This window comes from Perognathus longimembris, chromosome 4 (assembly GCF_023159225.1).
Source record: "Perognathus longimembris pacificus isolate PPM17 chromosome 4, ASM2315922v1, whole genome shotgun sequence".
In the NCBI taxonomy this organism is placed as follows: domain Eukaryota; kingdom Metazoa; phylum Chordata; class Mammalia; order Rodentia; family Heteromyidae; genus Perognathus; species Perognathus longimembris.
In genome coordinates, this window is record NC_063164.1 from 93630071 (window position 1) to 93645121 (window position 15051).

General features: G+C 40.5%; 1 pseudogene; it reads left to right on the forward strand.

Moving 5' to 3' along the window:
- The first annotated feature begins 14106 nt into the window (after positions 1 to 14106).
- Positions 14107 to 15051, forward strand: LOC125350059 (annotated as a pseudogene).

Genomic DNA, 15051 nt, shown 5'->3' on the forward strand with positions numbered 1-15051 from the left:
CTTGAACTTGGGGACTTTATCACTCAAGACTGGAGCTGTACTGTTGCAGACTCTGAGGTGCCAGGAGCTGGCAAGGTGTGAGCAAAGGCTTCACCTCCATTGACTCCAACCCTTGGGGTTGCAGGTACCTGCCCTTTTGTGCAGACCCTGAGGTGCCAGGAGCTGGATAGGTGTGAGCAAAGGCTCCACCCCATTGTCGCCAACCCTCAGGGCTGCATAGGTTTGCCCTTTCCTTTTGGGGAAGTGCTTCTTTCAGCTTCTGGGCCTGGGGGCTTATCTGGTGAGGCATTCTAGACAAAGCTTGATTGAAATAGAATGAAATAGAATGCCTGCTGTCTGCACTTTTCCCAGCAGAGGGTCCCAGGGTAGCATGCAAACTTGTGACAAATATAGAAGGTGTATATAACTAAAGGATTTTGCTGAAATAAACAGAGTTGTGCCATTCAGCCTTCTCTCCATCTCCTTCATCATCCTCAGAATCCTTGTAAGTGCTATGGCTGGCCCACGGCACTCTACCACTTAAGCCCCAGATCCACTTCCAGCTTTTTGCTAGTTAATTGGAGTCTCATGGACTTTTCTGCCTGGACATATTTTGAACCTCAATCCTCAGGTCTAAGCCACCTGCGTATCAGGGATTACAGGCATGAGCCACAATGCCCAGCTTATAATGGTTATTTCTGTATGCTAAGAGTGAGCAGTCAGAAATGAAGGCTGAAGGTGTAGAGCACCAGAACATTTGAGACCCTAAATTCAATTTTTTGCACACAAATACCATTTCAAGTTTCAAAACATATACGAAGAAACTATATTGCATTGTTAAAAGAAATTTGAAGAAGCCTAAACAGATGGAAAGATATTCCTTATACATGAGTACATAATGTGCTTATAAAGAGGACAATTCTCCCTTAATCCGTATATAGATAGAACACAATTCCAATCAGAAACATAAAAAATTTTTTGGTAGGAATATACAAATTGACTTCAAATTTCATATGGAAAGACAAAGGACTTAAAATAGCCAATATTTTCCTAGAAGAAAAATGAAATTGTAGCATTGACATTCTCTGGTATGGAGATTCAGTATAAAGCCACAGTAAGCATGATGGAAAGATAGATGGAATAACCCATGTATAACTGATTTCCAAATTGTTAATTTAGAACAGAAAGAATATTTTTGGTGTCCTGGAAGGGTCTTGGGCCAAAGCTGCAAGTGTTTCTCCATGTTTGCAGCTCCAGAATCACAGAGGCCAAAATTCTCATCGAATATGCTGAGTTGCATTTGGTCATTGCATTTTCATAGACTCAGAGACCAACTTAAAGTCCAAATGGCTCCTAGGGTAACAGAAAGGGAGTCCTCAATTTATACAAATTTCATTCTTCAATTAGTGGCCATAATACCACAGTTCTGTCTCTACCAGCCTCAGGACAGTTACGCAACACAGAGCTCAGGAAACGGCAACACCATCCCTGGCCCCTTCCATACCCACCTTCGGTTCTCTTAATTCTAGCCACTTTAAGAACTGAGTACTAGAAGCTTCAAGAAGCTTCAAAGCTGATTCAGCTCCTTTGGGGACAGATTGAAACTATAGTTAGAAAAAATTATTGGTACAAGAGGTGTTTGGGATTCTAGATATTAGCATATCTTCTTATACAGAATAAGATATGTTGGGAATGAGACTCAGACTCAAGCAAAAAGAAAAACTTACACACACATACACATACATACACACACACATAATTTTTTTTGTCAGTCATGGGGCTTGAACTTGGGGTTTGTGTGCTGTCCCTGAACATTTTTGTTCAAGGCACTACTTCCAGTTTTCAGGGGGTTAATTGGAGATAAGAGCCTCACTGAATATTCCTGCCTAGGCTGGTGATCTTCAGGTCTCAGCCTCCTGATTACAGTTGTGAGCCATCAGCACCTGGAGATACACACACACACACACACACACACACACACACACACACATTAATACATATAATATACATATAAATATATACATATATGTATAATGTGTAGCATATGTTTTTATAATGTATATTATATTTTAAATTTTTTGAATGTAAAGAAATACTTCATAATATAGAATCTTTCAGTGTGGCTTCATGTATTTATTAAGAAGTTTCAAAGTTTAGAGCATTTTGGGTTTGAGATAATCTGATTTGGGATGCTCATCTGTACTGAGGTGGATAGGAATGGGAATATCACATGGCTCAGCACAGCCTCCTTAACTGCTCCACAAATAAGTCAAGTGGGAAAGATAAGGTGCATAATGGGGGTCATTCAAAATGTTGAAATAACAAATCACAAATAGTATGGCACTATTACCTAGCATTTGGGAGGGAGGATTAAATATTTGAGATGGACATTTTAATATGCATCTCTTCTGTGTCTATTAGAATTATCACTTTGACATAGAAAGGAACAAAAACTCATAGTAGAATAAAGCCTCTAATTTCATTCTTCTTCAACATAGTATTTTTGAACTGAGGAAAAATTGTATATGCTTGTGCTATATATGATATTCTGAAATATGTATACACTGTAGAATGGCTAACTCAAGTTAATATTTATATTACTTCACACATTTACTATTAATTTGTTGGTGAGAGCACCTAAAATCTACTTTGTTACTTATCTCCATGTACAAAATAAAATTTTAACCTTAAGAAAGAACTTATGAAATATTACCTTCTTTATTTTAAAGTAGCTGTACAAAAAATTTGCCATTCAACAATGCAATTTATAAACACAGTGCTTCATGATCAATGCCACCCCTTTTATCATGTTCCCCATCACTCACAGTCCTACCCTTGCCTCAATTTTCTTCCTTTTGCAAGATATGCATTGAATTTTATGACTGCATTCTCCCTGCCTTCCTCTCTTCCTTCATCTACCTGCCTCTCTTTGATCCCCCTTTTAAATGCCCATTTCCTGGTGTTTATTTTGTTGGAGTGTGAGTTAGCTTTTCTATAGAATTACACTGTTTGTATTCTCCTGAGTCTAACATATTTCAGTTAATATGCCTATGTACACTTAGATATCATCATGAAGTGTTTCCTTATATATTTATATATGAATTCTAGATTCCACATATGAGAAAACATGGATCCTTTGTCTCTCTGGGCCTTGCTTGCTTCATTTAGCATGATTTTTCTTGGATCCTTTCATTTCTTTTCAAGTGATGGAATACATAAATAAAATTCCAGTGTGTATATATACAAAATAAGGAATAATCTTTTCAGCATGTGTTGGTATAATTGGACATCCATTTACCAACAAAGCAAAACAAAACTGAAAGCCAAAAATACGGATGCCTACCTCACCAAACATACTAGATTTATGTTCAAGTGGATAATAGATGTAAAGGTAAAATCTAAAATCTATAAAAAGCTTCTGGAAGACAACATAGGAAGAAATATTATATTGGATTAGGTATAACAACAAATGTACAATATATAACAGAGAAAAACAAATAAATGGGAGCATATTGTAACTAAATGCTTTTACTCTTTGGAAGAAGCTACTTTTTATAAAAATGAAACACTACAGGGAAAATGTTTCCAAATACCATGTCTCATAAAGGGCGCACTTTTCAGTACATGTAAAGACTTCTCAAAGGAAGTCAAAAAGCCAGGTACCAGTGGCTCATGCCTATAATCCTAGCTACTAGGAGGCTGAGATCTAAGGATTGCAGTTCTAAGCCAGCTTGGGTAGGAAAGTCCATGAGACTCTCACCTCTAATTAAATACGAAAACCTCGAGAGAACTGTGACTCAAGTGGTAGAGCACTAGCCTTAAATGAAAAAGCTAAGGGGTCATGCTCAGGCCCTGAGTTCAAGCCCCAGTACCATGCACATGTGCACATGTGCATACACGCACGCATGCACACACACACACACACATACACACACACAACCCTCAAAAAACTAATGCAGTAAAAACTGAGCAGGAGTTTTCATAGGCATGATTTCAAAGATCTATCTGAAAGATCAGCATTTCGTCACTAGAGGCACATAAATTAAAAACATGTACCACAGGCATCTCTATACACCTATTAAAAACTAACAGCTGAGAGTGAGCAGCTCAAGCCTGTAACACTATCTACTCAGGAGATTGATAACTGGAAGAATTTGTTTCCAAGTCAAGCACAGGCAGAAAAGACTATGAGACTCTCTCTACAAAACAACCAGCAAAAAGCTGGGTTAGAAATGTAGCTCAGCGTGCATGGTGAGAGAGCAAAGCCAAGTGAGAGCACTGTGCTCTGAATTCAAACTCCTGTACTGACAAGAAATAAATTGCCTGGGATTGGAGGTATAGCATGGTACCGCACCTGCTTCAGACTCATCAGGCCACAGTTTAAATCCCAACACTAGGAAAAAAAAAATTAGTGCGGTTATTGTTTTGGTTTTGCTCCGCTGAGGCTATTTTCTTTGTGTTTGATATATTATAGCCATCCATCTTCAGTTTCCATAAGTTATTTCACCCCATCACAAATACCTTTTCTGCTACTTGTTGGTCATATATTTGTTTGGTCAGTTTGACTTTTAATTAATTAATTACTTTTAGTAATCTATTGTTGCTTGCCTACAGATGCACTTTGAATAGGGCATTATAACATTGTTTAAGGGACAAATCAGACTCACATGAGCCCATTCCCTTCTTCAAACTCCCACTTCTTTGCTTGAAAGGCAGCATTCCTTGGGAACTCAAGGTTCATATAAATGGCTTTGGAAATCTTCTTGCATCTGTCTATTCATGATTCCTGCTGGTCCATCTTAAAAGGCTAACTTCCTTGGATGGTGTGGATGACTTGTAGAGAAAATGATCCCTAGAGAAATATGTTCCCAGGGGATATAAAAAAAAATGGGCCCCAAAGGTCCTTATCAGGAGATGGTCTTCCTAGGCCATGAGTGCTTCAGAAAATTGGTAGGGAAAATTGAAAGGTGATAGTGTTCATCAACTACCCTCAAGGTAGTTCACCAAATACTCTCAAGGAATTAAAACCTGGCTACATTTCACCCCTTTGAATATGCAATCAAACTAGCTCTCTATGGCAAAACTTTTTAAAATACCAATTATTTCATTGGCAAAATGGGCAGATATGTTTCATATGAAATATTTTGCAATATGTGTATTTGGTCTTCTGTAATAGAGATTTTGCATCTGTATTAATCAGACTTCTTTTTACTGGGATAATATCTGAGAAAAATAGCCTTAAGGGAAAACTTTATTTTGGCTCATAACTTCAGAGCCATCAGTCAGTTCATGGTTGCTTGGCCTTACCTTGCTTGGGAAAACATCATGGCAGTGGGAGCATGTGGACAAGGAGCATCTTTATGGTAAAAAGAAATGGCTTGGAGACCAGGTGTAACCTTGAAAGCCTCACCCACAATGACCTATTTCCTGAAGGAAATGACCTATTCCCTACCTCCTAAAGTTCCTACCGCATCCCAAAACAGAACCACCAGCTAGGAACCAAGTGTTGAACATAGAGGGGTCATTTCATCTCTAAGCCATAGCATCTTTGAATTCAATCAATGGCAAATATAAAATACTTGGAAACAATATTCCAGAAAGATCTAAAAAGTAAAACTTAAGTTTCACCAAATATTATACCACACCCATGTAAATGAAGCTATGTATAGACACTGTATTTGTTATTGTAAGTCATCTAGTGGTGACTTAAAGTTTATGGGAATCTGTGCATAAGTTATAGACAAATTATATAAAGGATTTGATTATCATGGATTAGGATACCTAGGTCCTGCAAGCTATCTCTGTGGTTACCAAGAGAAAGATAGTAGATACATTTTGAGATGGTGAACTCATTAACATTTACAGCACTTCACATGCTCTTCCTGTAGTGAGTGCTTGCCCTTCATTCTTCCCTTTGCAATAATGCCTTTGCATAACTCCTTTGACAACCTTTTTATGAGCAAACTCTCCCAGACCAACTGTTGGCAGGCGGTTCTTACAGAATGTTTACCCTTTTGTTTTTCTCAGCTTAGATCTGCACTTAATGGCTTCTCAGAATGTAGACTTCCCTCTGGCCTACCACAATGCCATCTTTTCCTAAGAAATGGAGCTTCTGTTCTTAATTTTATGCACAGCCCATCAACTTCTCCTGCAAACTCAATCTCAGGAAGCATCGCTTTCATCCAGAGTTAGTGGATTCTGACAAGACTCTGGGGCTTTGCACTCCCAATTTGCTCTAAGGATCTACTGGCTGTCAGTGAATTGTGTGGTGTGATAGTTATACTCCAGTCCTCCTCTGTCCTGGATAGTGTGCCCATATGTGGCCAGCTGCCCTCCCTTCTATGATGTGGTTTTGAATTGCAGATGTCACTTCAAATTTTCAAAGGTAGCAACTCTGTATCTCTTTTTCCTGATTGTTTTTGGATATTCAGTTGGAAGAGAAGTGGAAACATGCAAACATTAAGACTTAGAGTATTTGCAAAGGGTTTGGAGGGGCAGGCAAATGACTGCTGAGACCTGTACATGGTCAAACGGGTCTTTCTGACTAAAGTTTGAAAGAATAATTAGAGAGAACTGATTGATTAGAGGTGTTTCTGTCATTTTCTCATTTGTGGGTTGGGGAAAACAATAGGCTCATTGTGAGAACCAAATAAGGTCACTAGGGCGGACAAATGGAGAAGAAGAGTGGGCAAATACAGTCATATTATCCAGTTTACATGTGTAAAAATGGGACCAGGTACCTTGAGGGCTGGGTGAACAGAAGAGGGAGAATGATAGAAGGGCTGATAGTGGTCGATATGCATTGCACTTATGAGCTCACATGATGAATGAAACCCTTTGTACAACTACTTAAAGATAAGAAAAATAAATAGATAAATTTCAAGAAAAAAATTAAGCAAATGTCACTAAATCTGGCAAGCAGGAAGTGCTTAGTTAGTGATAGTATTGCCGTCAACTGCCTTCACAACAGCTTTGTGGGCTATGCCCTCATCTTAATCTATGAGGGGATCAAACAAGGTCCAGAGTCAAATGGCTTGCTTGAAGGAAATGGTGCAGCATATTCTGGACAGAGCAGAATCTAGAACCCAAATCTATCACTGTACCCCACTCTTTGGAAAAGTGGGAAGAATGTACAGACAGCATGTCTGTGTTTTTAGGACTCAGTTTCTGGCCATGTCAAACTGGTCATTGGTTGGATTAAGAACTGTATTTGCAGACTTCAGAGGAATTCTTTTCTTTTTTTCCCCCATAGGGCCAGACTGAGCTGCCTATTCTAGCAAGAGAACCACCCTATAGTGGCTCATCAGGAAGAAGGTAGTGAGTGAGGATTCTGGTCATTACTTTTTGCTTCAGCAAAGTTACCTGTAAATAAATGTCTTTGGTCATAGAAATAATTTTTTACTTTATTAGATCAGTACTGTACATTATAATTCACATAATGCTTCACAATATGATTATGTAAACATTATTTACTTGCTTGTTTAATAATGTATTATGATTCTTTCCTTGTTCAACCCCCCTCCCCCCCACCCCGGAGGTAATTATTGCTCATTCTTTGGGCTTTCTGTTGTTGTTTGATGTAGTTGCTGTTGAATTTTCTGTGAATTTGTTGCTATTCAAACTCTTTAATGACTATGTAAACAAACTCTCCAGGTTAAAGTAGCAAGTCTAATGTAATGTATCTTTCTTTAATCTTTGTGATATTTTCCTTTTCTCTTCTTTTTGATATCTTCTTCCTTTCAACCTTTTCTTCTAGGAGTTTCACTGCTCCTGGCACAGGCCGCTGCCAGCAACTCAGGTCCCTCTTCCTCTTCCAGCAGGTGGCTCTGGCTCAGCTTGTTCCTATCTCCAGCAGCTTCACCTTCTGTGGTGGACGTGGGCCTAGCCTCCTTGACCTGCTGAATTGCTCCCTATACCTTGTCTGCCTGCTTCTTTTCCAGCACAGAGTTGATCTCTCTCTCATCTATGTTGTTCTCCCTCTTTTTTTCCTTCTTTCACCCTCCCCTCTCTCCTTCTCCTTCCTCCCTTCCCCCTCTTTATGAGTTTATCTGTTATTTATGCGTATGCTACATTTTTGTGGGGCTTATTAAGAGCACAAAGGTAAGTGTGCCTGTTCAATCTGCCACTTTAATTAATACCCATCCTGAGTGTACAGTCCTTCTCATTGTTTGCTCTGGAACACATGGAGGTACAGGGCTGGAGCCACTGCAGTGCCCTTTCCTGGAAAGTTTGACATAATACACGGGCTCCAAGAGCCCTAGAAGTGAAATGATCTGGGTTTATCCTGTGCACGAGCCCATCTCACCCAGGAGGATGGGTTTTAGGGGCTCAGTCACTTATTCCCAACCAGCAAGGACCTAGAGGCAATGAGGGAGTATCAGGCTGAGAGGAGGATTGTTCTACAAGCCTGGGCTCTGGGCCCCTCCTAACCTAGTTCCAGATTTCAGAGTCTGTTTTCTGAAATGCTGGCTGGACTGTCCAGGCCGCAAGGTTCCATTTTTGGGCCTTGGGCAGGAGACCACAAAGGTGAAAGGATGAGGAGCACGTCAGCCTCCCAGGTAAATACTCAATAACTGCCTTTCCCTGTGCAGGCCTAGAAAAAATAAAGCATATTCATTAGTCCCTTTCAGTGAGTAGAATCTACCAAAGAAGATAAATGTTTTCAAGTATCTTTTGACCCCTTTTCATTTCAGCAACTCTGGAAAATCCCAGATACCTGTCCTCTCTTAACCTATGCTTGTTTAAGCTTGCAATTCAGATGCTGCCCTGTGGGGCTTTGGCAACAGGCAAAGCCTGTCCTGGATGCAGTCAGAAAAAAGCAAGGACCGTTGAGAGTTCAGGTCCCTGAAGCAAGCTAAGGAAGATATTTTCTCCTATTTCTGTGCTGTGCAAGAGAAGACTTTCTCTGGGCCCTGAGGCCTACTCTGAAGCGAGTAAGAGCTCCAGTGCTTTGCTGAGAGGTCATAAGTCAAGACTGGCACAGCTTTTCTTGCCTTCAGGGCTGCTTGCCACAACTTTCTCCTGCAGGCAAGGTCTGGGTTGAGGTTTTCAAGGACTGCTAAACTTTGCCTCCTGCAGGCTTCCAGAAGCAGTGGGTGGTAGAAACAGAGAAAAGCAAGGCAGAGAGACATAATCTCTAGTACAGAGTTGCTCATAGGCTACAGGTACCACCCAGGGGCTGTAAAGAGCTCAGGCTACCTGGAAGATTAATTTTTAAGAGGAATGGATGAGGATGTAGCTCAGATATAGAACACCTGCTAGCATGAGAAGGGACCTTAGTTCCCTTCTCAGTCATAAAAGTAAAAAAGAAAAGGACAAAGGAAGGAAAGTCAAAGAACCAGAGTAAACGTTCACTTTTCGGATTACCAGATGTAGGAGCAGGCTGCAGAGCTTGGAGAAAATTGACTAAATTTCCTGTCAGTTGTGATGGGTCACAGAGCCCTCAGATAAGAGTGAGGACTTGTGTCAACATCCAGGCCTTTCATTTCTGTTGCTGGGTGGCTGAAGATCCATATGTGCCATGGACCAATAAGTTGCCTGGTCCTGTAGTTTGAATGTATTCCCTGTTCATGTGTTTGAAGTTTGATTCCAAAATTTCTATGTTGATGGTGTTTGGAGGTGAGGTCTTTGAAGGATGATGAGGATGTGATGAAGTTATGACAGTGGCAGCAGTAGTGATGTCATAAAGAGCCCCCCCTGCTGTGAGCCAGCAGGAACCAGCTCTCCTCGGATGCCAAGAAGATGTTGACGCCCTGCTCCTGAGACCTTCCTGGCCTGCACAACTCTGGACCAAACAAACCTCTATTCTTTATCTGATGCCATGTGTCTCAAAATAGCTACAAAGGCAGACCAAGGCACTTTACGATGTTCCTGTGGACTGGCTGTAGCTGGCTTCTGATCAAGATTGAAGAGGAGACAGTCTGGGAGGTAGCTTTCTGCCACTACCCCAAGCACAGCTCACCCCAGTCCTGAATGCCAGCAAGCCATGTGGTCAGGGCTGAGAGGTCAACAGCTGGAACCCTGATGAGTAGCCATGGGAACTTTCTCTCATATCAATAAGTCTTGGATTGGTAGGAGGGCTGGTGATGTAATTTAGTAATTCTTTGATTTGAAACACGTTGTGCATTAAACAGGGTACTACAAACTCAGTATGCAATTCTAAACACAGATAGACTGAAAATACAGAGTACTGTAGTCTTCCTTTGGGATCTCATTGCTGAGACTGGGAGTTGTGAGTGAGGTAGTGCTTGCTTAGCATCACAAAAGAAGAACTTAAGTGTGGATGATTAACTCAGAAAAACACCCACACCAAACTTCCAAGAATGGCTTCTACTGAATGACTATAACGTTCACACCATCATCAACTTGAAAACTTATTTAAGTCAAACCAAAACAAGTTCAGGGATATGTATAAACAAATGTAATAAACCGTGTGTACCAGCACCCCTGCTTAAAAAGTATATTAAACTCTCTATACCAGTGTCTCACACCTGTAATCCTAGCTACTCAGGAAGTTTAGATCTGTGGTTCAAAGGCATCCTGGGCAGAAAAGTCCATGAGCCTCTTATCTTCAATTAACCACCAAAAAAAATAAAATTAGAGCTGTGGTTCAAGTGTAGAGTGCCAGCCTTGTACAAAAAGCTAAGGGACAGTGCCTACGCCCTGAGTTTAAGCAACAGTAGTGTCTCAAAAGAAAGAAGAAAGAAAGAGACAGAGAGAAAGGAAGGAAGGGAGGGAGGGAGGGAAGAAGGGAGGGAGGAAGGAAGGAAGGAAGGAAGGAAGGAAGGAAGGAAGGAAGGAAGGAAGGAGAAAGACAGAGAAAGAAGAAATAAAGAAAGATGAAATACATTACTTGTAGTTTAGAAGTTCATAGTGTCCCTTCCCAATCACACCTTTTTCCAACATAATAGTAACCATCTCACTGAATTTTATGGTCATCTTATCTATTTTTTTTCTGGTCTGTTATGAGGCTTGAACTCAGGGCCTGGGCACTGTCCCTGAGCTATTATGCTCAAAGCTAGTGCTCAACATCTTTGAGCCACAGCACCACTTTTGGTTTTCTGGTGGAGAATTTGAGATGAGAATCTCATGGACTTTCCTGCATGGGCTGGCTTTCAACCTCGATCCTTAGATCTCAGCCTCCTAAGTAGCTAAGATTACAGGTGGGAGCCACCAGCACCTGACCACGTATATATTCTTATTTCTCTTTCTCTACTATATGGATTAGCTCAGGCATCCATGACTAAATACTGGTGACTGAGCAGCTTCCACTGTCTTCCACTTCTGAGACTGGCAGGCAGTCTACCTACAGTAGAGTAGGTGGGCTCCTGTGGAGGTCTGTCTTCGCTTAGAGATAGTCGCTTTCTCAATGTGTCTTCACATAGTAGAGGACTTCACTCTCTTTTTTGTCTTAGAAGTCCACAAAAAGTTTTGATCAGGACTCCTTAATTAGCCTTGATTACCTCCCATATGCACATCTGTCACATGAGGCTTTTAAGGCTTCAATGTAGGGTTTGGGGGAGGACACCTCTCCACTCATATTATCCGCATCACATATGAATCTCTCTTTTTTTTTCTTTTTTTTTTTTTTTTACCAAATACATGCTTAATCTCCCAGTTTCTTTTCATTCTATATGAATGAAAGCAGAAAGCATGTATTCTGTGACTTGTCTTTTCTAGAAGTACACTTGTGAGATTTATCCATGTTGATGTGCAAAACTCTATTCATTTTTAAATGCTGTGTAGTATCTCAATTACACGCATATTCTGTAATGCATTTGCCATTCTCCCCCTCTCCCCCAACTTTCTGTGACAGTACTGGGGCTTAGACTGGGTACTGTCTCTTAGCTTTTTCTCAAGACCAGCTCTCTACCACTGGAGTCCACTTATAGAATTTTGACAGTTAATTGAAGATGAGTCTCATGGACTTTGCTGCCCAGGCTGTCTTCAAAATGAGATCCTCAGATCTGAGCCCCATGAGTAGCTAGGATTATAGGCCACCAACTCCTGGCTTCCCATTCTCTTTTTGATGGCCATTTGGGTCCTCTTAGAGGTGGTACTGTATACATGGATGACTGCATGAACAAGTGTTTCCCTTGGTTAGGGAGTATATCTTAGAATATAATTGCTGAGGTAGGTAAGAGCATCTTCAAATTTTTTTCTAGCATGACTACATATTGTGATAATAGGCCTAGTGTTTCCCTTCCCAGTATTTTTGTCCCTCATAATTGATTCTGGATCTCTCTCATTAAGAAACAGAATTTGTCATTTCTCTCCTGAGTCTCGTGTTGTGCCAAATGCAGAAAAAAAAAATCAGCCCATGGCTCTTTTCTTTTGGAAACTTGCTGCTGGGTACAGAAGTGATAGTGAGTTGATGGCTGGTACATGTGCCTCCACGGGAGCCAGGGAAGCAGATTCGTGTCTTGCTTCTATAACAGATGAGCAGAACTTTAGAGGCTTAAGGTAACAGAAATGTGTTATCACATAGCTCTGAAGATCACAAGTACAAGGTAGATTTTAATAAGTTATCTGAGCATGGGTAGTGTTTCTTCTGTGGCTGGAGGAGAGTCTGTTTCCTTGCTATGTCCCTGCATGGAGGCTGTCAGCCCTCTGGGTCTGGGGGCCCCCGCCCCCACTCAGAGCCAACAGCACCACATTTTTCCATCTCTCCAGGACGGTAGCTAGACTTCCATCCATTCCACACAACTCTCTCTCTCTCTCTCTCTCTCTCTCTCTCTCTCTCTCACTTTCTCCCTCTTAATCTCTTCCTCTCAACCTCTCTCTCTCTCTCTCTCTCTCTCTCTCTCTCTCTCTCTCTCTCTCTCTCTCTCTCCCTGGCACACACAAACTCCCTGACCCCTTTTCCTCCCAAGGTCCCTGACCCCTTTTCCTCCCAAGGTCCTTGTCATTGCTCTAGACCAACTCAGGTAGGGTATACAAACTCTTCCTTACTGAATTCCTTATAAGATTCATCACATCCATCATGCTCCTACAAGACACTGTCATAACTAACACACACTGAGGTTCATTCCCTAATGCCTTCATTTGTGTTAGGGCATTTTGTCCCCTCTTGTATAGAACACATGTGAACAATAAATTACATTTATTCTAAATTATGTTGGCTACAAAGAACACACTGTGATAGATAACTTTCATTAATATTCAGTTCTAACTATTTTCTGTTTTCTATTATTAATGAGTATTTGACATGACACAAAATGTTATTTTTAACTTTTTTAGTATTTTTATGTAATTATCTTTCTGCTTTCTATTTCTAACTTCATTGCATTGGACTCAAACTAAGTGATTAATGTAGGAATAGATTTTTGAAATGAACTGGTTCTATGGGGTAGAATGCTACCAATTTTCTGCCAGGTGCTGGTCTACAATACTAGCTGCTCAGGAGGCTGAGATCTGAGAATTACAGCTAGAAACAACCCTAAACAGAAAAGTTTGTAAGATTCTTCTTTCCAATTAACCAGAAAGAAGCCAGAAGTAAAGCTGTGGCTCAAGTGGTAGAGCAACAGCCTTGAGTAAAAACAGTTAAGGGAGAATGCCCTGGCCCTGAGCTCAAGCCTCAGTATCAGCACCAGAAATAATAATTTTTATTTCTAGACAGGCTTAAATATACTAATTGTCAAGTATTATATCTTACATTCTTCACTAGATAAAGTTTGTGAATTGTATTGCTCCAAACTTTATGTTCTTAGTTACTCTAATTCTTCTCTTTGTAGGTTTGGTTTATCAATTTCTGTCCAAAATTGGATGAATTTTTGCTTTACAAATTTTCTATCTTTTGATAAATTGGACCTTCTATCTGTGCAGTGGCCCTTTTTATTCTGGTGATGCTTTGCTTTGCTTTTGTCTCTCTTGTGAGCTTTCATTTAGTAAATATTTGCTTCTTCTATCTTTTTTTTTCCATTTTTCACTTCTTTATTTTGGAACAAATTCTGCCTACCCATTGAGTTTTAAGAATGAGACAGTTGGGGGGAGGAGCTGGGTCCACTGCCAGGTGGAGGGGCAAGGCGAGTGTCCTTATCCTAGCGATTGGGGCTCAGGCCTGTGAGCCAGTTGCAGTCATGGCGGGTGTGGGGGGGGGGGGGGCGGGGAGAAGGAGTGGAGGAAGGTATGTTGCTCTTCGTGGAGCAGGTAACATCTAAAGGGACTGGCTTAAATCCTAACGCCAAAGTATGGCAAGAAGTTCCTCCAGGAAATTCTGATGCCACTCCCTTGACTCATGGAACTGAAAGCTCTTGGCATGAAACCACAGCAACATCAGGATTGCTTCCTGAGGGTAATTCAGAGCTTTCAGAGAATATGTATAAGGAATATGAAGTAATGTATTCTCCATCTTGTCAAACTGCAAGAAATACTACAGGCATTAAAGAATCAACTCATGGAATGATTTTAGGACCTGAAGATCTGAGTTACCAAATATATGACATTTCTGGAGAAAGTTCAGCAATTTCTACAGAAGACCTAAAAGAATGTCTGAGGAAACAACTAGAATTCTGTTTTTCACGAGAAAATTTGTCGAAGGATCTTTACTTGATCTCTCAAATGGATAGTGATCAGTTTGTCCCAATTTGGACAGTTGCCAACATGGAAGAAATAAAAAAGTTGACCAGAGATCTTGATTTAATTCTTGAAGTCTTGAGATCTTCTCCTATGGTACATACAAGTTGATGAGAAGGGTGAGAAAGTGAGACAAAGTCATAAGCATTGTATCATAATCCTCAGAGAGATTCCTGAAACAACACCAGTAGAGGAAGTGAAGTCATTGTTTAAAAGTGAAAACTGCCCCAAAGTGATAAGTTTTGAATTTGCACACAATAGCAACTGGTATGTCACATTCCAGTCAGACATGGATACACAACAGGCTTTTAAATATTTAAGAGAAGAAGTTAAAACATTTTAGCACAAACCAGTCATGGCAAGGATAAAAGCCATCAATACAATTTTTGCTAAAAAATGGTTACAGGTTAATGGATTCTAGTATGTATAGTCAGCCCATCCAGACTCAAGCCCAATATCCCTCACCAGTGTTTATGCAACCTGTATGTAGTCCCCACC